Raw genomic sequence first — 22,080 nt, forward strand, 5'->3', positions numbered from 1 at the left:
CGTGTCACGTCAGGTGTCAGTAGACATGCGTGTCACGTCAGGTGTCAGTAGACAGGCGTGTCACGTCAGGTGTCAGTAGACAGGCGTGTCACGTCAGGTGTCAGTAGACAGGCGTGTCACGTCAGGTGTCTGTAGACAGGCGTGTCACGTCAGGTGTCAGTAGACAGGCGTGTCACGTCAGGTGTCAGTAGACAGGCGTGTCACGTCAGGTGTCAGTAGACAGGCGTGTCACGTCAGGTGTCAGTAATTAGGTGTTGTCATTTGTTGAATTTATCAAGTAACCAACACGCTGGTCTGGTACAATGTTCTTCTCTTTAAGTACCGTTTAAACTAACTGAATTCACGACTCGGGTATCCCAGTACCATTTGCAATACGTAAAACAAAGCATGAAACTAGGAGTCACACAACACCTGCAAACACACACAGGAAATTACAGACGTACTTCAAGGGGAAACTTTACAGTTTCCTCTTGAAGTACAGTTTCCTCTAGCTAAAGATCATCCAGGATGTTGTGCTAACAATCAACTGCATGCCGCTAGCACAAATAGCCTGAGTGATCAGGCCAATAACTGTGGGGTCGGTGGCCCTCGGAACCATTGACAGGTGGTCACGACAGGTAAACACTAGTGTGCACGCAAACACAAACACACAAACACCATAGAGGGAATGTAAAAGTCAACAGAAACGAAGCAACTACCAGACAGCTGGAAAGCTGCAGATGTGATCCCTGTATACAAAGGAGGAATATACACATTGTATATATACAGGAAGACTAGCGATTTCATAAAGGTCATAAATACTGTACGTAACATATTCACCATCAGTCAAGAATATTTAAATTCATAAATTAGTGATTAAACTGAACGCTAACGAGAACATAACATCAACTGTATATAACAACGGCTAGCTGAATAATTTGATATATGTGCAAGAAGTGGGTATCTTTATTATATAGACGTTTTGATAACCAGTGGCTTTATCATTACTATACACTAATAAAAAAGACATGAGGTTGAAGGTGAGGTAGTCAGCCAAGCAGCAGGTGTTCAGTACAGTAATCTTTTTAAGTGAACCAAACAATTATTAATCATAAAAACAATGAAGACAATTAGCTCTTCCTCTACAACCATCTTTGTAAAAAAAAACTTTAAGAGTTACAACTATTATATTTATCTCACTGTCTTCCAACCTGGTATTCTTAGTACAGTTTAACACGAGAAATAAAAATTTACAATTACTGGACACAATAAGACGGCTAGATTAATTATTATTATAATCATAACTGAACGCTAAACCTACTAGGTTCGTACAGAAAGGCCAGTTTAAAAACCAAAGTATCTCATACAAAACTTGTCACAGTTGCTACGCCGGGTCACCATCTAGAAAACACTCGGGCCGGATAATACCGGCGAACCTACTGTTTAGCTGTTATATTCAAATTCGGCCAGATTCCTCCCATAGTCTATCTCACAGAAGGGGAACCGTTGAAGGAAGGGAGAGGCTGCAAAATGATCTGAGCTACAGATCTGCTTAGTTAAGTGGATGCTAAGATTTGAGAACTGATAATTTCAACGTAGTTATTCTGGAAATAGAACAGAACCTTGTACAGTGTTGTCGCAGTCAATGACCGAAGAAAGACTTCAAGTAATTATAAAAATAATACTCGGAAAATATATAAAGAACATTTACAATTTTAAAATTAGAAACAATTCAATTGCCATGTCCTCAACAAGGGCAATTTCACAAATGCAATTACGGTGTTGTCAAAAGCCATTCCGCCACACTGCCAAGAGGAGACGCCTCCCTCTGGACTCCCCCAGATTCCCCATTTACCTCATCATTCTAATCAAAATCAATTACGGTGCAGATTAATTACGTTTCACGGGAAGGATCAAGCCTTGTAAAAAGTATAAACAAGAACCCAAGATCAGAAGACAGGTATCCTCCAATATAAGTAACATTACAACAAGTGGGATTTCTTCAACCAATAAAAATATATAAATAAAATTTCGCCAGTGGCATCACTAACCATGTGAACTAGTGAGTAAATCTGGGTCATGTGAATATCTGGTACGTACACTAGGCTTATGGGAATGTCTGGTATGTACACTAAGCTCATGATAATGTCTGGTATGTACACTAGGCTCATGGGAATATCTGGTATGTACACTAGGCTCATGGGAATGTCTGGTATGTACACTAGGCTCATGTGAATGTCTGGTATGTACACTAGGCTCCTGGGAATGTCTGGTATGTACACTAGGCTCATGGGAATGTCTGGTATGTACACTAGGTTCATGGGAATGTCTGGTATGTACACTAGGTTCATGGGAATGTCTGGTATGTATACCAGGCTCATGGAAATGTCTGGTATGTACACTAGGCTCGCGGGAATGTCTGGTATGTACACTAGGCTCATGAGAATGTCTGGTATGTACACTAGGCTCATGGGAATGTCTGGCATGTACACTAGGCTAATGAGAATGTCTGGCAGGTACACTAGGCTCATGGGAATGTCTGGTATGTAAACTAGGCCCATGAAAATGTCTGGTATGTACACTAGGCTCATGGGATCATCTGGTGTGTATACTAGACTCATGGGAACGTCCCGTATGTACACTAGACATTTATGAACTTCTGGTAAGTACAATAATAACCAATATTCATAATTGATATATTCATGTAACACACACACACATATTATATATATATATATATATATATATATATATATATATATATATATATATATATATATATATATATATATATATATAGTGTGTGTGTGCGTGTCGTATCGAATAGGTAAAACTGGTCAATTAGCAAGAACTAATTTAAAATTAAGTCCTTTATAAAATTTTCTCTTATACGTACAAAGTTATGTTTTTCACTTATGTTAATGTAAAAATTAATAATTTTGTACCAAAAGAACCTCAGAAAACTTTTATGAACATAAGAACATAAGAACGAAGGAACACTGCAGAAGGCCTACTGGCCCATGCGAGGCAGGTCCAAGTCTCCCACCGGCTTAAGCCAATGCACCCAACCTAGTCAGGTCAGGTCACATTGACTTAAGGGAGGAACACGGCAACCGACCTGGTAGCACAAGCTATCAGGTCCAACTCACACCCACCCACATCCACTCATGTATTTATCCAACCTATTTTTAAAGCTACACAACGTTCTGGCCTCTATAACTGTACTCGGGAGTTTGTTCCACTCATCCACAACTCTATTACCAAACCAGTACTTTCCTATATCCTTCCTGAATCTGAATTTTTTCCAACTTAAAACCATTGCTGCGAGTCCTGTCTAGGCTAGATATTTTCAGCACACTATTTACATCCCCTTTATTTATTCCTGTCTTCCATTTATACACCTCAATCATATCCCCCCTAATTCTACGTCTTTCTAGAGAGTGCAGATTCAGGGCCCTTAGTCTATCCTCATAGGGAAGGTTTCTGATACATGGGATCAACTTTGTCATACTCCTTTGTACATTTTCCAGAGAATTTATATCCATTCTGTAATACGGTGACCAAAACTGTGCAGCATAATCTAAATGAGGCCTAACCAAGGATGTATAGAGTTGAAGAACAACCTGAGGACTCCTATTATTTATGCTTCTTGATATGAAGCCAAGGATTCTATTAGCTTTATTGCGAACACTTATGCACTGTTGTCTTGGTTTCAGATTACCTAACCTTATTATAACAAGCGCAATTTAATTAAGGCTAATCCAACTAAATATATTTTAGATAAGTTTACAGTAATTTAATAATAAATGAACACAATGAAATATATATATTTTTGCTTTAGGTTCAGAATGATATTTTTTGCGAAATTATTGCATACACAAATTTTCGTTTGCCTTATTCGGCACGACAAGTGTTGCTTTTTAAGCCAAAATCGCAAGTTTTACCTATTCGGTAAGACATATGGACATACAATACTCGCGAACAAGCTATAGAAGATGCAATATAGCCACCGGGAAAACTGAATGATAGCTCTAGGCCTCTCGTGTTGCAATCAACACGGTTTACCTGGAATTTTACCTGGAGTTTCAGGGGTCAACGCCCCCGCGACCCGGTCTGAGACCGGTGGTGTTGACTACAACGCAAAAGGCCTAGAGTTACCATTCAACTCTACCTATTGAACATTTCATATGAATGCCTAACACGTTCATAAGGCTCATGTGAACGTTTGGTAAGTGCAATAAGTTCATGTGAACGTTCGGCATGTGTGCGCCAGACGGATACATATACTAGATTCAAGTCAATGCTGGCTACTGCTCGTATAGAACGTTGTTTATCAGTATCACCTTAAGTAACACTAAAAAAATCCCCACTTTGATCTTACACTTCTCCAACACCAGCATTATATACAATTAATGCAAGAGACAAATAGTTAATAAACACGGGGAGAGAGAGTGGCTTCGAAGAGCAAGGGAAAGGAAAGTGAAGTGCTAAATGATTTGCATAATGTAAAAAGGTGGAGGAGGAGGAGGAGGAGGAGGAGGTGGAGTAGGAGGAAGAGAAGAAAGGAGGCACAGAGAGAAGAAGAAAAAGAAAAATGATAAGAGCAAAAGGTATAGAACGAAGGAAGATAAAGTGGAGGAAAAAGATAGAAGAGAAAGCAGGAATTATATTATGAATAATAGAAGGGGTTGTAAAATGCATAACCTCAAAGAAGAAGGTCACAAGGGGGAAAATGAACCAGAATTTTTTCAACAAAGTTGTATACATCAGCAGTGTGCTGCTACAATATTTTGTAACTGTTTTCCTGTCACATTCCATCACGCAGGATGGGGTTCAAATAAGGTATTTAAATCTGTCAACCTTAGCCGAGACACTACACTAGGGTAATGAGGATATCGTCAAGTATTTCGTCAAGAGTTCATCAGCTACGGCAACTTCAAAAAGTTGTAGCACAGCTGGAGGTGCTATCACTTGGGAATTACCATTTCTAACGATAGCTGGACAGGCACCTAAAGTCAGTACCTGACCAGCCGGGCTGTGGTTCGTACGACAGATTACGTGCGGCTGGCAATAACAGCCTAGCTGATCAGGTCCTGATCCACCAAGAGGCCGCTGGAGCGTTGACCCCAGGAACACCTTCCAGTACAGTCTTTCTCATAAGGAACCATAAATCACTAGAGGCTGAGTGTAAATAAATCTACGCATTACATTTTCCATATTTACATTAGCACTAATATCAGCGTGCGGTTATTTATGAAAACCAACGAATCAAGAGATTTCCTGGTGTGTCGAAACGTCGCAAGTGATCTTCACAATGGCATCCGGCTTCTGGGGTACACAGTCTGACTCCCGGTTTTCACAAAATATTCACTCACCCAAAACATTAAGGAAATCTTCACACTTACGAAAGACACTGAAAATTTCTCGACTCACCCAAGACGTTGAGAAAACTTGATTCACACAAGACGCTGAGGAAGCTCTTCACTTAAGCCGGTGATCAGAACTTCACATGGAACAAGGGCTCCGGCAAAATATGACAGAGCAAGAAAAATAAGAGAAACGTTCCAAAATCATGAGAGGAGCACCCACTATCTTTTGTACATTAAAGATGCACACTGAGGAATTGGGACGCATATCGCATCCAGGCGGTGTCGGCTCTGATTGAGAGAGTACCACCAGATCACCTATCGACTCGCCCACCTGCTCCTACACTCATTCACTTTCCCCTCCCTCACAAGCACCATCCTCCACTTCCCATCCACAAACACGGTCACGCTGCATGTTGGCCGGATTGTCAATAGGCTTTACTTTATGCCCGCCCACGGGAACAAAAATCGGCTTTCTATCTCAGTTGTGCTGTGCGGTTGCTGCAGGAGCAGAGCATCAATACAAGGAGCAGCAGCAGCGCATCAATACAAGGAGCAGCAGCAGCAGGACTAGCATTAGACAACTGCAGCAGCAACCACGAAAGTAGAAGCAACAGCAACAGCACTAGCATTAGATAACTGAAGCAGCAACACCAAAGTAGCAGCAGCAGCAGCATCAACAACTTCCGCAGCAAAAACAGTAGTACGAATAGCAGCAATAATTGTAGCACCATCATCCTCGGTAGAAACAGCAACTATAAAAACACTAGCAGCCGCAGCAGACAACAACAGTAGAAAAATACAACTAAGAAAGTAAAAGAAAAACGCTGAACGAGGAAAAGTTGAAAAAGAAAAAAAAATCACACCGCAATTCGGAGAAGGCAGAGGAGGAAGGGAAGAGAGGAGAATAATTATCAGTTATGTTATAACACTTTAAATAATCACACTGACCAAACAAAAACATCCCCCATCCCCCCATTTGACGAGTTTTTTACGGCATGACTTTTACCTTTCGAAAGAACATTAGATTCGATATATCACCAACCAAACAAACCTGAGCGCTTTCATGTGCTTACACATCTTCAGATGTGTGCATACACACGAAAACGCTCTGGTTATATTTCCTATTTTCGCTGTGGTATTTTTAACATTTGTAATCATGAGTTTTATTGTGACTCCTTCCATATATATACAGGAAGTCCTCACTTAATGTCGATGGAGGACATGCATCGGCGTAACTCTCCATGTTCACTAATTGCCATAAAAATGAAAGCTTTAAGTTTATTTGAAGATATAAAGAATCTACATGATACTCAGAAATGAGAAACACTTTGAAACAGCTGACGCAATGACGTTAATTTGCTACATCGACAACGTCTAATTAGTTGCCAAAACCGTGGTCTCAGATTATTCAACATTTTACCAGAAGATATCAGAAACACTGCTGGAACAAGTGCAGAACTCTTCAGAAAAAAAAATTGGACAAGTATCTCCACCAAGTGTCGGATCAGCTAGGCTGTGAAGGATATGTGGGGCAGCGGTTCGAGAGCCTGGTTGACCAGGCAAGCACCAGACAAGCCTAGACCAGGGTCGGGCTCCAGGAGTTGGAGAGACTCTTCAAACTCATCAAACGTAAATGTATAAGTTTATTAACACTTGTGATAATAGTAAACATGTGGATAAACACGTGTGAGAATAGTGATGGTTCTGAACTATTAAATAAACACTAGTAGACATGAACAATTAACGAACAATAATTTATTAAGCACTAACTTATTGAGAAACTAGATGAAGAGTGAATAAAATGCATAAGAACACGATGAACCACTGACAACTGTGTACAAAACGGACATTTCTGAATATATGTGAACAGAAATAGGTGCATGTAAACATAAATAGGTGTTGTGTACAGTGGATGCACACAGGTGAATATAAATAGGTGAAGTGTATAATGGATGCACACAAGTGAAAAATACGTAAGTAGGTAAAGTATACAGTAGATGCGTACAAGTGAACGGGAAGGAATCATCACCATCACCGTACTAGCGCCACTATTACAAATTTCCGAGGGAAAGTGGTTTTATAAATTGGGTTGGGGAGGATGAGGGGAAGAGTGAGAGGAGAGGGGAGAAGGGAAAGAGTGAGAGGAGAGGGAAAGAAGAAGGGAAAGAGTGAGAGGAGAGGGAAAGAAGAAGGGAAAGAGTGAGAGGAGAGGGAAAGAAGAAGGGAAAGAGTGAGAGGAGAGGGAAAGAAGAAGGGAAAGAGTGAGAGGAGAGGGAAAGAAGAAGGGAAAGAGTGAGAGGAGAGGGAAAGAAGAAGGGAAAGAGTGAGAGGAGAGGGAAAGAAGAAGGGAAAGAGTGAGAGGAGAGGGAAAGAAGAAGGGAAAGAGTGAGAGGAGAGGGAAAGAAGAAGGGAAAGAGTGAGAGGAGAGGGAAAGAACGAGAAGGCTTATTTTACTTAACAATATTGGAAGGAGTAAATGCGAAGGGTGGAGGAGGCTAGGCAAATCCAGCTCCGATCACAGCATGAAGTATTAGATTAGATACACACCCCACACCGGTGCCCTAGATACCTACCCCTACCCTTACTATACAGGTTTTGTTCTCTAAACAAGACCACAGGCAGTAGTAGTCTACCGACCACAATAGCTGCCACACAGGAACACACATCTACACTCCAACTGTGTACCTAGTCACTGCGAGCATGTGCAGCCAGTCTATTTATTTATTTATTTATTTAGTAATTTAAGCATACATACAGAGGTACAAAAAATACAGGTAAGAGCAGCATGCCAAAGCCACTTATATGCATAGCATTACGGGCTGGCTTAAAATTAACTTAAGATTAACTAAGCAATGATGAAATCAGCGATAAAACATTATTGTAAACAGATAACTATAAAGCACAAATGAGTATTACAAAGACAGGTCATATGGTTGCTTGCATTGCTGTACATTCAGTCGAATGGAGTATTCTGTTAGGTAGTGTATTTAAAAAAATAATAAAGTTAGATTGGGTCCTAGGTTTAACATTTGTGTGATATAATTGTGAGTAACATATAGGATATACAATTTATAAGGTTCAGTTATTCAGTATATCAGCATATCAGTATATCAGCATACAATCTGCAAACATTACATGATTACTTTAGAAATGTTGGTGCGTTGTCACGCTATTACAGGCTGTTGTATTGGAGGATTTTTGAACTATTTAATTATATACTGAGGAAGCGAGAAGCCCGAAGGAATCATCCAGAGAATGAAGGATGGGATGATCAAGTTCGATACAAGGAACAGTTGTATAAGTACAATTCTTACTGAATCAAAGTGTCCTCCGCTAGCATAAAGGCACCCCCCCTCCCAAAGCGTTCTGGATGACGGGAATCCTGAGAATCTTGCTCAGATTGCTGGGTACATCTAGTGCTTGCAACATGACAGGTAGTCTCAGTGGCGTTAAGTGAACTTAGTAACTAGCTTTATATATACCTAAAGCATTGACATTGTAATCCCTGATCGCTTGGGAATTACACTCTTTGGGCTATGCGTTGAAACCTTCGACCTCCGTACTATTTTGCACAATGTACAGAGGTAAATGGCTGAGTAAAGATCTAGTCAAGCTGCAAAAACTCTTTAACTGCATCATATCTCTCACTGAAACGTAATTTTGATCATACTTAAACAGTACTCCATACAGAAGAATAAAAGTCACAAATCACAGAACGGATGGGATTCAAACCCATGGCAAGCGAGTCTTAAAACTTACTGGCCAGTGTGTACACTGACCTGTGAGTTTTACGACTCGCCTACCATGGGTTCGATGCCCACTCTTTCTGTGAACTGTGCCATTGTTATTACGACTTACTCAGTAAGTCACAATACACGGGGCTGGACCAAACGACCATACGTCGTTTGGTCCATCTTGGCTTGATAATGGTCTAGGTCGGAACGAAATGTGGTCTAAACATGGATCTAAAATATGTGGACTAGATGTAAATTTTCTATATAGGATTTTGATAAGCTTGTATTTTATGTGTGAAAACAAATTTTGTAAGCATTCTCTCTCATAAATCACATTTTCTCATCAACAGCTGAATTAACTGACCTTCCTGGGGAAAGTTGCCTGCACACTACCAAGATACCTTGGCTTGTCAAAGCACAAGGTTGGACCCACAGCAATAAAGGTGCCAACCGTTTAAGATGAATAAACTTGCACAGCCTTGCTGGGATTATAATAAAAAAAAGCTAAACCACAAGGGCTATACAGCGCTGCAGGGAAGGATGTGAGGGTATCGGGTAGCAAGAGGGGAGAGGGACGATTAGTAGGTTATGGAGTACAGGGGAGCAGTGGATAGTGCAGGGATAGAGGGTAGCAAGAGATTGAGGTAGAAAGGGCTGAGGGGAGTGCTAAAGGTATCACATCAGAGGTTGTGGAGTAAATCAGTTGTCAAAAAGTCAATGAGAGTGTCCGGATTAGAGGAGGGTCCATCAGCAAGAAGGGAAGGCAAAGAAAGAGCAGCAGAGAGGTGACGACGTTGGAAGTAAATTCTGCGTGCTCGTTGAATGTGGGCAGTCCAACAGAATGTGGCTAACAGATACTGGAACCTGACAATTCTCAGAGGAACAGGGAGCCTCTCCATGAGATACCCGTAAGACGAGTGTGGCCGATGCGAAAACGGGAGAGTAGTCTCCCAACCTCGACATTGATGACAAGACGACGGCCAGCCTTGCTGGGAGAAGGGGAAACTGACCACTCCTTAAAGACTTTGACGTCATTACACAGACCGTTATATTCCAAGGTGATGCTAACCAAACAAATGCATTCACCAAGAGCATTTTAGAGTTTATACTAAATTACGTTCCTCACAGTCTGTGACGAAAAGCAAACTAGGGAAGAGGAAATATATACTTGTCGCTGACCATACGTAAGGTCGAGCCTTCAGCTCTATATTTGCTGAATGACTTACTGGGTTTAGTGCTTCACATAATAATTACATATATAAAATCTAGAATCCCTCCGTAAGTCATGCGTGTCGTAAGAGGCGACTAAAATGCCGGGAGCAAGGAACTAGTAACCCCTTCTCCTGTATAAATTACGAAGTGTAAAAAGAAGGTAACTTTATGGTTTTCTTCTTTTTCAGGCCACCTTGCCTCGGTGGGAAAGGGCCGGTTGTTGAATAAAAATCATAGGATGTGAAAAAGCTTTCAGAACAGTTTGCTTGGCTACCGTAGATGTGAGGCAGCTGAGATCAAATGCTGGAGGTACATTTTAAGATATTATATCCACAACAGAATTAACAAAAACTGGTTGCAGAATGGGGGGCAGCTACTGCTTGGCCGGATGTCAAGGTGAAGCTAACACTTAAAGAGAAAGTGACACTGGGAAGAAAGGATGACATAGTGCCAGACTATTTTGTAGCTAAGATACAAGTTCCATACTCCTAGAGCATGGTGCGACAAGAACTGTCGTAAGTGTTCCAGATGTGACAATGAAATAAGAGGCAGTCCAGTTTCGTAAAGCAGTTTACACAAAGCAGACATGGGTCTACAGAGACAACCAAGTGGGTGTACGATCAGCTGGCATTGCTCCTCACTCATCTCTATCAGCTCCACTCAGCATCTGGTAGGGATTGGATACCAATTTTCTTTTGCCGAGACCGCTACCGATACTAAATTTTAGATCGATACCGATACCATAAAAATTTGCCGATGGTTACCGCTACTGATACTTTAGCATACCTCTAGCACTAGGCCTTCTTGGTGCCGGAAGGCACCAAGAAATAAAAACTCAGTGGTGCCATAAAGTTTTGTTTCTGCCGTCAATCACTGGGTAAAAACTGAGACAATAATCAGCAAATAACAGTTTTCACTATCACTTCTGCGTAATCTATGTAATTTCAAAAAAAGTTGTTCTCAGCAAATCTGCTGAATCTCTCCACTATGTAGCACCAGTTACTGGACTAAACCACGCTCACTTACAATGTTGCACAAGACATAGTTGGTGCCTTTGACAGTGCATGATAACGTGGCCACCAGGCAAAGCTACAAGCACTAGGAGTCATTGATTTCATAATACACTTTATTGGTGATAACCTTCACGACTGGTATCTCAGAGTAGTTCTTAAGGGAACAGTCTGATTACCGAGTACAAGCGTTATAATACGTTGTATTCAACAATCTATTAAACCTCATTCCTTAAACCATTGTTAAAACAATAACTGCATACATAAAAAACAAAAAGGCACAATACCGTGACTGGAACAATATACAAATAATCGGCACACAGGAATAAGAAAAGTTTGTGGCGACATTTCGGTCCGACTTGGACCATTCACACGTCCAGTGTGCCTTGAATGGTCCAAGTCGGACCGAAACGTCGTTGTAAGTTTTTTTTCTCTTTTATGTGGGTTATTTGTGTAGTTGCATATATACTTGCACGACCCATGAGTGCACATTTGCTTACCTAACTGCAAGACCCATGAGTGCATATTTACGTACAATGCCCCCCTCATGGAATACATTCACTTGTACAACCCATGAATATAAGTTTATTTACTTGGTCCATAAGTACATATTTACCTGTATACAAGGGATGTATGCTGTCACGAGGCTCCTCATTCACCAAACAACCGTATATCTACCTAGGACAAGTAATAACTGTTTACATTTGCTTCCGAGAAGAAACCTGATATCATGTAACCACCGAGGCTGCTATGATAATCATGTAACTACTGGGACTGCTGAGAGGATTATGTAACTACTGGGACTACTGTGAGAATCAATTATGCAATACTGGGACTGCGGTGAAGATCAATTACATAACTACCGGGACAGTTGAGAGGATCAGTGATGCAACTAATGGCATTACTGTGAGATCAAGTGTGAAGGGAATATCCTGGAGTGAAATTTAACTCGACACTGACGAAGAATAGCAAACACAGGTTGGGAAGAAGGGTTTAGATTACAGGGGTGAATAGGCGATGAATTGGGGAGCCGGAGATTGTGCAGAAGGAAGAGAGAGATAGAGAGGGGGAATATGCGAAGAGGGTAATAAGGAGAGATGATATCAGGATAAGCTACGGGTGCACAATAAATAGCCACTCTGAGGGTGCAAAATTAGTTTTCATTGTTATAAAACGTAAACGCAAACTACGAATAAAAATTTACTTTACGAGTGCTTCAGAATTTTTATATAAACACTAAGAGTGTACATTTATTTTTAATAGTAGTAATGTACAGTATTATTCTTCAAACAATTTTGTTGCTACTCACGAGAGGTAAACACACCATCACTTGCACACGTTTGACCGCCAATATGGCGGACGCTCACCCTGTAACATCACGTGCATACATCATAGGAAGTGCCCTGATTTAGAAAAAAAAAGGCAAGAATTACTTCCAGCAACCATCTGAGACAGACAGTAAGCCGACACGAAGTAAACCAATTACATGTAAACCAAAGACATGCAGTAAACCAAAGACACGTATTATTATTATAATCAAAAAGAAGCGCTAAGCCACAAGGGCTATACAGCCCAAAGACACGTAGTAAACCAGATACGTAGCAAACCAAAGACATGTAGACACAGTAAACCTTTATAAAAAAAAAACAGCGTTTCGCTCAGCTTAAGTTTTATTTAGCTCTCAATGAGGAAAAATTACTTTTTCTAATACAGGCTTGCGGTTCTCTCGTCTCTGATTTCCTTGTTTCAACTTTATTTTGTCCTTTCCCACCATTCTTCTTTCTCACCATCCTTCTCTCCCACCCTCTCCCTCGCAACTTTTAATTTTCACCACTGAGCAGCACCAGGGCAACGACTTACACTGTTACTGTGGTTATTATTGAACGTCTAGTTCCCGCAGAGCACAAGTGGAACCGAGGAGATGCTTTTAATTACCTGAAGTCTACCTGGAAGTCGTTCCAGGGCATCAACGCCCCCGCGGCCCGCTCCCCGACCAGGCTTCCGGGTGAATCAAGGCCTGATCAATCAGGCTGTTGCTGCTGGCCCCACGCAATCCAACGTATGGGCTACAACCCAGCTAATCGGGCACTAAATATCTATTCAGTTCCCTCTTGAAGACAGTCAGGGGTCTACGGGTTATTCCCCTTATGTATGATGGGAGGCTGTTAAACAGTCTTGGGCCCCGGACACTTAATGTATTTTCACTTAGTGTACTAATGGCGCCCCTTCTTTTCATTGGGGTATGCTGCACCGTTTGCCTAGTCTTTTGCTTTCGAAGGGAGTGATTTGTGTGTGCAGAATTGGGACCAGTCCCTTTAAGATTTTCCAGATGTAAATTATGATGCATCTTCCTCGCCTGCGTTCCAGGAAGTACAGGTCCAGGGACTTTAAATGATACCAGAATTAAAGGTGTTTAACTGAACTAATATGTGTAATGAAGGGTCTTAGCCTATTCTCTAGATCTGCGATTTCACCTGCCTTGAATGGGGCTGTTAGTATTCTAGCCTAGAGAGAACAAGTGAATTAAAAGAGAATCGTTACACAAACAACCCGCACATTGGAGAAACTTATGACGACGTTTCGGTCCGACTTAGACCATTATCTAGTCACACACGTGCAGAGCAGGGACGTGAGAAAGATGGAGAAATACAAAAAATGAAGTGCAGATAGTGGAAGAGGTAGGGCAAGTAGTGGTAGTCATGGTATTGTGCCTTTTTTACTCTTGAAGGATCATGAGATATACACTCAACACTTAAATACTTCCAGCAGGTACTGGTGCTTTCTTAAACACAGATGAGCATCTTTTTGCACAAGCTATGATATTTCAGCATGTATTGGAGTTTTTTTACGCAGGACTGGAGCGTCTTGCACAAGACATGACATTCCAGGACTGGAGTTTTCCAAGACATTTTTGCCTGGATGCAACCCACAATAGTCGGCTAGCACACAGGTAATTATTATTACTGCTAGGTAGATAGGGGCAACAGAAGGTGTAAGGAAATAGGCACATATTTCTCAAGCTATGCTCTCACCTGTGAGTTATGCAGCACCTTCTGAACTGATAAGGGCGAAGGGGCAGAAGAGAGTGAGGGTAGTAGAGGGAGGGAAGGTTGGAGGGAAACAGGTAGGGTGGGAGAGGAAGCTGGAGGGGGAGAGAGAGAGGTGAGGAGGGGGAGAGAGAGAGGTGAGGAGGGTGCGTGCGAGCAAGGCTGGGGACATGGAAGGGGGACATGTGAAGAGAAGAGTAGGGGAAGAGAATGAGGGGGATAACAGAACGGGGAGGAGAATGTGAAGGCCACGAAGGGAGAGGGTTATAAGAGGGTAATGCAGTACAAGCGGCGGGGGAGAGAAGAAATAGACGCGGAGGTGGATGGAAGGAGGGGAGAGATGGAAATAGATATGGAAGGGAAATATGGAAATAGGGAAGAGGATGAAAACATGAGTGAAATAGGAAGAAGGGCAATTAATGAAGTAGAGAAAAGTAGATGGGTGGAGTAATTCCCTGCCATTACCTCAGTATTACAAATTTTACTACGCAAAGACACTAAAAATACATTTCAAGACAAATCTCCTGAAGAATACAACAAAATATTACACTCAGAACCGACAAGAGCAAACATTAGCCCGCACACTGCTCCATCACTATGTCTGGGTAACAACAAGCACCCACAATAATTATCCTCATTCGACAACAACAATCCCTGTACAGCCAAACAACAACAATCCCCATAGAAGAACTACCACCTCCATGTAACAATTACTAACACCCTACTTACAACAACTACTCACATACAACAACTACTTCCACACATCAACAATTATCCTGATACAACTACAATTCCCATACAATAATTTTTTTTCCATTTCCGGACACAGTTTCTGACATTAAATTACGACAAGCCTAGTGAATCTTTTCGCATCTGTATCAAGATCCTGACACTACAATGGTCTTGCTATTGTACCTGATAAAATTAAGTTTCCCTAAGGAAAAATCTATTTGTGAAGTATAATAATAATAATAATAATAATAATAATAATAATAATAATAATAATAAAATTATTATGCACTAGATCCATATTATATCTTCAGAAAATATACATTGTTTAATTGTAACACTACGTAAATTTAACTAAATAAAAATATATTGTTAAAGTTTGGATACTTGGATATAGTGAAACGACTGTGTAGTCATCACTGTTCAGGGAAACAGTAGGAGGACTTTTTTGTAGTTTTTTACCCTAGGTGACAAGGGCGTATCTCGGGGCACTTATTGTTACCTGAACACACAGGTAGCGAGACCTTCCTGCCGAAGCCACGCTACTCTGTTAGTTGTTTGATATACTATAATTAATACTAAGCAACTACACGGTCATTAAGACCATATTACCAGGATACCACCAGACAAGGGTTTATGTACACTGATACACACGTCTCAGTGCATGTAACATTGCTATATTGCAAAACAACGGTTCCTCGAATTAACTATGTCCGTGCTACAGCGCCAACGGTACCCTCACGAATATCAGCACTTGAATCACACCTGCATCAGGTAATGGTTCCTCTCGAATAAATTCAAAATAATATGTTCCTCCCGGTGGCTGAGCACTCTCACCGGAGTCCTGCCTGCCATCTTATACAGTACTACTGGTCACACTGTTACAAACAGGCAGAGTCCTTCCTGTTGTGTGTACGTTAGTCTCACTGTTGCACACAAGTAGAGATCTTGTTTTATGTTACTGATCACACTGTTCTATTATTTTACGGGTCACACTGTTACACACAGGTAGGGTCCTCCCTATTATGTTACTGGTCACACTGTTACACAGTCTTCCCTATCCTGTTATGTTACTGGTCACACTATGTACAGACAGTTCTTTCTGTTCTAATATTTTACGGGCCACACTGTTACACACATGTAGTCCTCCCTATTGTTACTGGTCACACTGCTATACACAAGTAGAATCCTCCCTATCTTGTTGTTACTGATCACAATGTTACATACAGGTGGTCATCCCTATTATGTTACTGGTCATACTGTTACACACGAGTTCCTGTTCCGTTACTAGTCACACTGTTACAGTCCATCCTCTGCTGTTATATTTACTAGTCACTTTAATTAGCGCCCCAAATACATTTCTGGTGTAGGCTAAATGTCACTTGTTATATTCTCGGTCATCACTCGGGTGAAAATTGATCGCACAGCGCACTTTTCTCACAAGACTAACACATCATTACACTTACTAAACATATATTTACATAGAGTAACTCAAGGAGGGCGAGAAGTTCCATACAGTACACACCACCCTCCCACACCACCTTAGGGACACTGACACTTGCAAACTTGTATCATGACAGCTCCACAGGTGCTGCTGTTCTTGTACCGCGCTGCCGGGGACCACATCACCTTCCTAATAACCCAAGCCTAAATAACTAATAAATTAAGTACTGTTTAAACCTCCATTCATATCAGTTTCATTAGTGGTATTTCGTGAAATTATTTTATTTGATAAAAGTAGTTTGGGTGAACGTAACTAGTGATCCACTGATACAGGAATCATACGTCCGGGAATGGTGTCCAGGAGCAAGGCTTGCAGGTCCGCTGTGTGACATGTGTTATGTATTTAAAGACACACTCCTTGCTGTGTCAATATATATTAACTAATATGCACTGAGGAACTCCCACACCCTATGTGCCACATAGATTAAACTTTATATAGTCAAGTTAATGTATCTTTGACATTCTGTTGAATGTCAAAGATACATTAACTGCTATGTATACCTCAAATACTCACAACTTTCGCCCCCTTCCATGTGTCATACATGCTATATGTTAAGTACTCACCACACTCATCCCCTGCTAGGTGTCACACATATCTTTCATACTATGTACTCAAGACAAACCTTGTTGTGTCACAGATGCATTAAGTGTTAAATGTTCAAGACAGTCTTTGCTGTGTTGCAGATATATTAAGTGTTAAAGGCTCAAGACACTCGCACAAGACCACAACACTGCTGCCTAACGCTAATTATTATATTTACGGTTAAGTCTCTAGGGATCATATCGCACCTGGGGAATGGTAGGTGATTAGGATTGATCCAAGGAAGAGGATGATAACTCCAATTAATTAGATCAAGAGCCCTTCGTCACCATGAAGTTAACTAACTCAACTGAAGGTGGAAGATGCAAAAAATCTCCAGTTATCCGTCAGGTGCTAAAGGACGCGCGCGCATTACACACACACACTTACAAACCACAAACATGCACACCTACAAACATACACATGCATACAAACTCCCCTTACACACACACGCGCGCGCGCACACACACACACACACACACACACACACACACACACACACACACACACACACACACACACACACACACAGGTGCTGCATTTTGATTCACTGCCAACGTCATGGTGATACCTCAAACACACTTGGAAAAACCAACTTCACTTTCTTATTACGGTGATGCAGTACAACTGCAGCAGCAGGTGCCGACGATAAACTAATACGAGTAAAACATTTACCTTCCCGTTGAAGTTCATAACTAATGTATCCTAAATTTGGAACTCTGGCGCATGTCTGAAATTATAAAGTTCTGCGAATAATACGATCATAATAGTACCATCATGGGATAAATTTTAATGAAGACATAACACAGATCATGGTACGGGTGGGGTTAGAACCCATGTGGTTTGTTTGTAAATCGTGTTATTACGATTTCGTGAGCCATAACCAAGATGATAATGAATACAACATCCACCTGTTGCTTTCTGTTCCACCAAACTGTCATTGAAATATAATGATACAGTGCAGCAGTCGAAATATTATTATTAGTAGTAGTACTGTTATTGAAAGAGAAACATTTGAACAATAACAAAACATGACACTGACTCCGTGTCAACCACTGAAATTACTACAATAATAAAAATACAACATAATACAGCACTAAAATACAAGAACGCGAAATAAAATTTTAAATTTACTTCAATGATGCAACAGCAAGAACTCTGTTAATATAACAATTTACCGAGATAAGAAATGTTAAGAGGTCAGCACAAGTTGCTTAGCACGCATACACCCACACCGGTAAGCCAGCGGAAGGCCTCGCTCCGATGGCCAAAAGATCCAGCTGCAGGTCATCATATGGCAAACTCGTGTCAGTAAACACCTGTTCTGCTTCCTGATATACCTTACCTAACCCAACTTAACTTTAGAAGAGCCAAGGGAGACCTGCTAACGACATACAAGATACGAAGAAAACTTGCATGATGGGGCACCCAGGGAGCGTCTGCGAGGTACAGATTGGGAACAGGGAAAGAATTTAAAGCGTCACAGGAATCCTAGGGAGAATTATGTCAGCGTCAGGGTATTCAGAAACAGGAAACATGTAGTAGTAGCAAACTCAAAACAGACTAGATACACAGTTTTAAGGATAGAGTCGACAGGGACTACGAGACAGGAAACTTGTGAACCTAGTTGTTTGAGGTTAAGAGGTACGACAGGAACTGAGACTCAACCCTTGCATCCACAAATAAGTGAATACATACATACATACGCACAAAAAAATCCTAATTTGCTGCCGTAACGCTAATCCACCTGCTGATAATTAAATGAAAATAAGATATATTTTGCTGTCTGTCTAAGGTAGTGACTAGACCGAGTAATGAGTCGACTGGTACACACTGGTCAGCCTCCTGCACTATGAGAGAGCAACTTTGCACTTTCTTCAACAATGTTCACAAAAAATTACACAAGCACACGCACATGGCAGAAATTGTGAACAAATGATTACATATAATATAATGGAGAGGTAAGTATATATACTTACATATTCGCCTACTCATCTGATGGTAAGATGGAAGACAGAGCTCAGTTCTTGGGTCTAATTTATATTTTTTTCACTTGACTGATAACGAAGTCTTCTGGTGAGGAATGAGATACATGTGCAACACCTGCGTATCTCTATTTGAAGACGCTTGGCCAATTCAATACAAAAATGATACACGAAGAATATATTCGGATATCATCTCGGAATTGAACTGGAAAGTTACTGGTTTGCGAAATGTCTTCAAATAAAGCTATCCAGGTGTTTTCATGACTCACTAAATCGTAATAACACGATTGCAAACAAACCATGGACCCATGCTAACCTCCCTATGATGCATAAATATACTTATAAGAATCTTATTGTAGCCAGTTGGCCGAGTGGCTTACGCACTATCCTGGAGTTTTACGATTCGCCATGAGTTCAAACATCACCCTTACCGTGGTTTAACCAAGTGCTAAACAAGTCTCTTAATTCCTCTTGTCAATACTGAATACCATTATTTTAACAAGTCTTTCAGTTCCTGTATATATGTACCTAGTTGTGTCTTGGAGTATTAGATCCCTGGACCCAACTTTGTACTTCAATTACCAGGTGTGGTTTACTCCCTGCCCCTTTTTGAGCTTCGTCATATTTTCCTTCGAATCCATGTATGGAGTTGCCCTTCACTACACTCCTTCCTAATGCACTGATGAACTCGCTACCATCACACTGGAAGAAGTATTTTTAATGTTACTTTGGTTCACTGGCACTTCCAGCCTTCGGCTGTGTTTCCTTGTTATTTTTTCTCTTATTACTGTTTGCCCCTACCAATCTTGTGCATGTTCCTAAGTATCTTATAAGTTGTGATCAGGTTTCCTCTGGTTTCTTCTCGTTTTTGGACCAGACTTATACGTCTGACTTATATCTTTATTACAGAACATGTTTCGAACACAGTGGGATTTATTAAGTCACAAACGTGTTCCCGAAATACTGTCTGTAATAAAGGTTTGGTCTGCACCAATTGTTATTTCATCATACTAGACTTATAGCTATTATGTTCAATACTGATATCACATCCCGTGTAGGCACTGAAGGGTAATCCTAAAAGACAAGAACGTAGAAAACAGTTCACAACTAACCTAGAAATTAAAGATGAAATTGGAAAATGTTTGACCCGTCCTAGACTAGTTTATCAAATCATTAAAGAACAAGACTTGTGCAACATTTAGATATCTATATTGACTAAACATTTCGACTGAAGAAGCCTGTTGCAGGCGAAATATTTCTGCAATAAGGAAACCCACATGTTGCACATGTCTTATTCTGCAATTTGTTGTTATTGTGTACTACCACTAATATGAATCAAACCTTTATTTACAATGGTTCAAGAAGGACCAAACATCATGTACATTTACCTGCAATCTTTGGGTTAGTTGTAGACGACCCTGACCTTCACATGACTGAAATGTTCTACTAATCCCAGGTGAACTTTCTTACCTGGTTACAGAGGTTAATTACTTAATGAGCTAAATTATATCAAACTCTATTAACCTTGTGGCAGAGAATTATCTCTTCCAATTATATAATTCCAAGCACAGAGGTAGAATGACGATACGAAGAGGCAACAAACACAGCGAAAAATCTTAATAAAGTACACATAAAAAGTTATAAGAGGATGTGAAAAATAACTAGAGCAAAAGACTTAAAAAATATAAAGAGGAAATGAAGAGATAACTAGATTATATAAAAGTTGACCGACATTAAACAAAGAATTTACAAATTAAACCAAGTGGAGAAAAACAACAAAAGAAACTGAATTAGTAACCTCGTACGCAGAGCAATCCCTACAGAGGAGAACAGTGGATGAGGAGTTTGAGGAAATCAGTCCCTCCGCCAGGAGTCGATGTGTTCACTCCATCAGTCTTAAGATGGACTGAACACATCAGAAGATCAGACGAGACATTCTCTAGTTACTGTATGGAAACCAATTTATTTAATAAAACTGGAAAGTTAATATTTACACAGATCAAGGTGAATGCCAAATTTTCAATTAATGAAGCCCACCATCACTTAAAAGTTTGAATCCTATCAGATAAGGCATTCTTCAGTTATTGCTCAGAGTCCAACGATTCCAAGTTATATAACTATGTTAGTAAACTGTTAAATTTGCATATACGTAGACTAAACCTTCTGTGCATTATCCTGTACTAAAGATACATCAGCAATTAAAGATTGCAGCCATTCCAAAGAGGTGTGATTAAGTACATTCAACATGATTTAACGTGACAAAATCCAACTGCGATTAAAGGCATGAAAGATGGCCAAACAATTTTAGGCTTCAATGGTAACTTACTTGAGGCCCTGTAGTCATGTCGAGAGAGAGAGAGAGAGAGAGAGAGAGAGAGAGAGAGAGAGAGAGAGAGAGAGAGAAAGGGAACAAAGCCCGAAGACAGGTCGAGTGAAGAGGAGAGGTAACAGACAGCCAAGGTCAGGTCAAGCCACGAGCGTCCTAAAGATTAATTTTCACACTGTACTGGGAAAGATAAGTATCAACATAAACAAACCCGAGACTAAGATTCATGTTAATAATGCGTACTACTGTATTCCAGAACACTGCTTGCAGTTTTGACCACCATATATGAGTTAAGATATTGACAAACCTCAGATACTAGCAGTGAATAAACCTTTCCGAGTGGTAAAAAAAAAAAAGTATCGGGTAAATTGAGTAAGGCCGATGCTGGGATACAATTTTGAAGAATAAATTCCGTAAAAAAAAAGGTGTGCTAAGTGAACACAGGACAATGCAGTGAAAAGTCTCATTTTCAGTGAAAATTTTACATATTTTTCTCAAGCATAATAAAATCACGATGAAAAAAAAATGACAGAATTTCGGCAGTAGTTCATAAGAAGACCCGAGCACAGGTAAGATCAACATAAAAGTCCCATTTGGAAAGCGAAC

The 22,080-nt window shown here is 40.5% G+C and overlaps 1 protein-coding gene across 4 annotated transcripts in view; it reads right to left on the minus strand.

Annotated features, from left to right (window-relative positions):
* Positions 1–22,080, minus strand: part of LOC128697766 (pleckstrin homology domain-containing family G member 5) — a 1,323,529-nt gene that overhangs the window by 1,038,697 nt on the left and 262,752 nt on the right. The window contains exon 1 of one of the 4 annotated variants that reach the window (XM_070099659.1): positions 16,547–16,643. The exons of the other annotated variants lie outside the window; for them this stretch is intronic. The gene's annotated coding sequence lies outside the window, so the exon portion shown is untranslated. Of the gene's footprint in view, positions 1–16,546; positions 16,644–22,080 lie in introns of those variants that run through there. 4 annotated transcript variants of the gene reach the window in all.

This window comes from Cherax quadricarinatus, chromosome 68 (genome assembly GCF_038502225.1).
Source record: "Cherax quadricarinatus isolate ZL_2023a chromosome 68, ASM3850222v1, whole genome shotgun sequence".
Lineage (NCBI taxonomy): Eukaryota > Metazoa > Arthropoda > Malacostraca > Decapoda > Parastacidae > Cherax > Cherax quadricarinatus.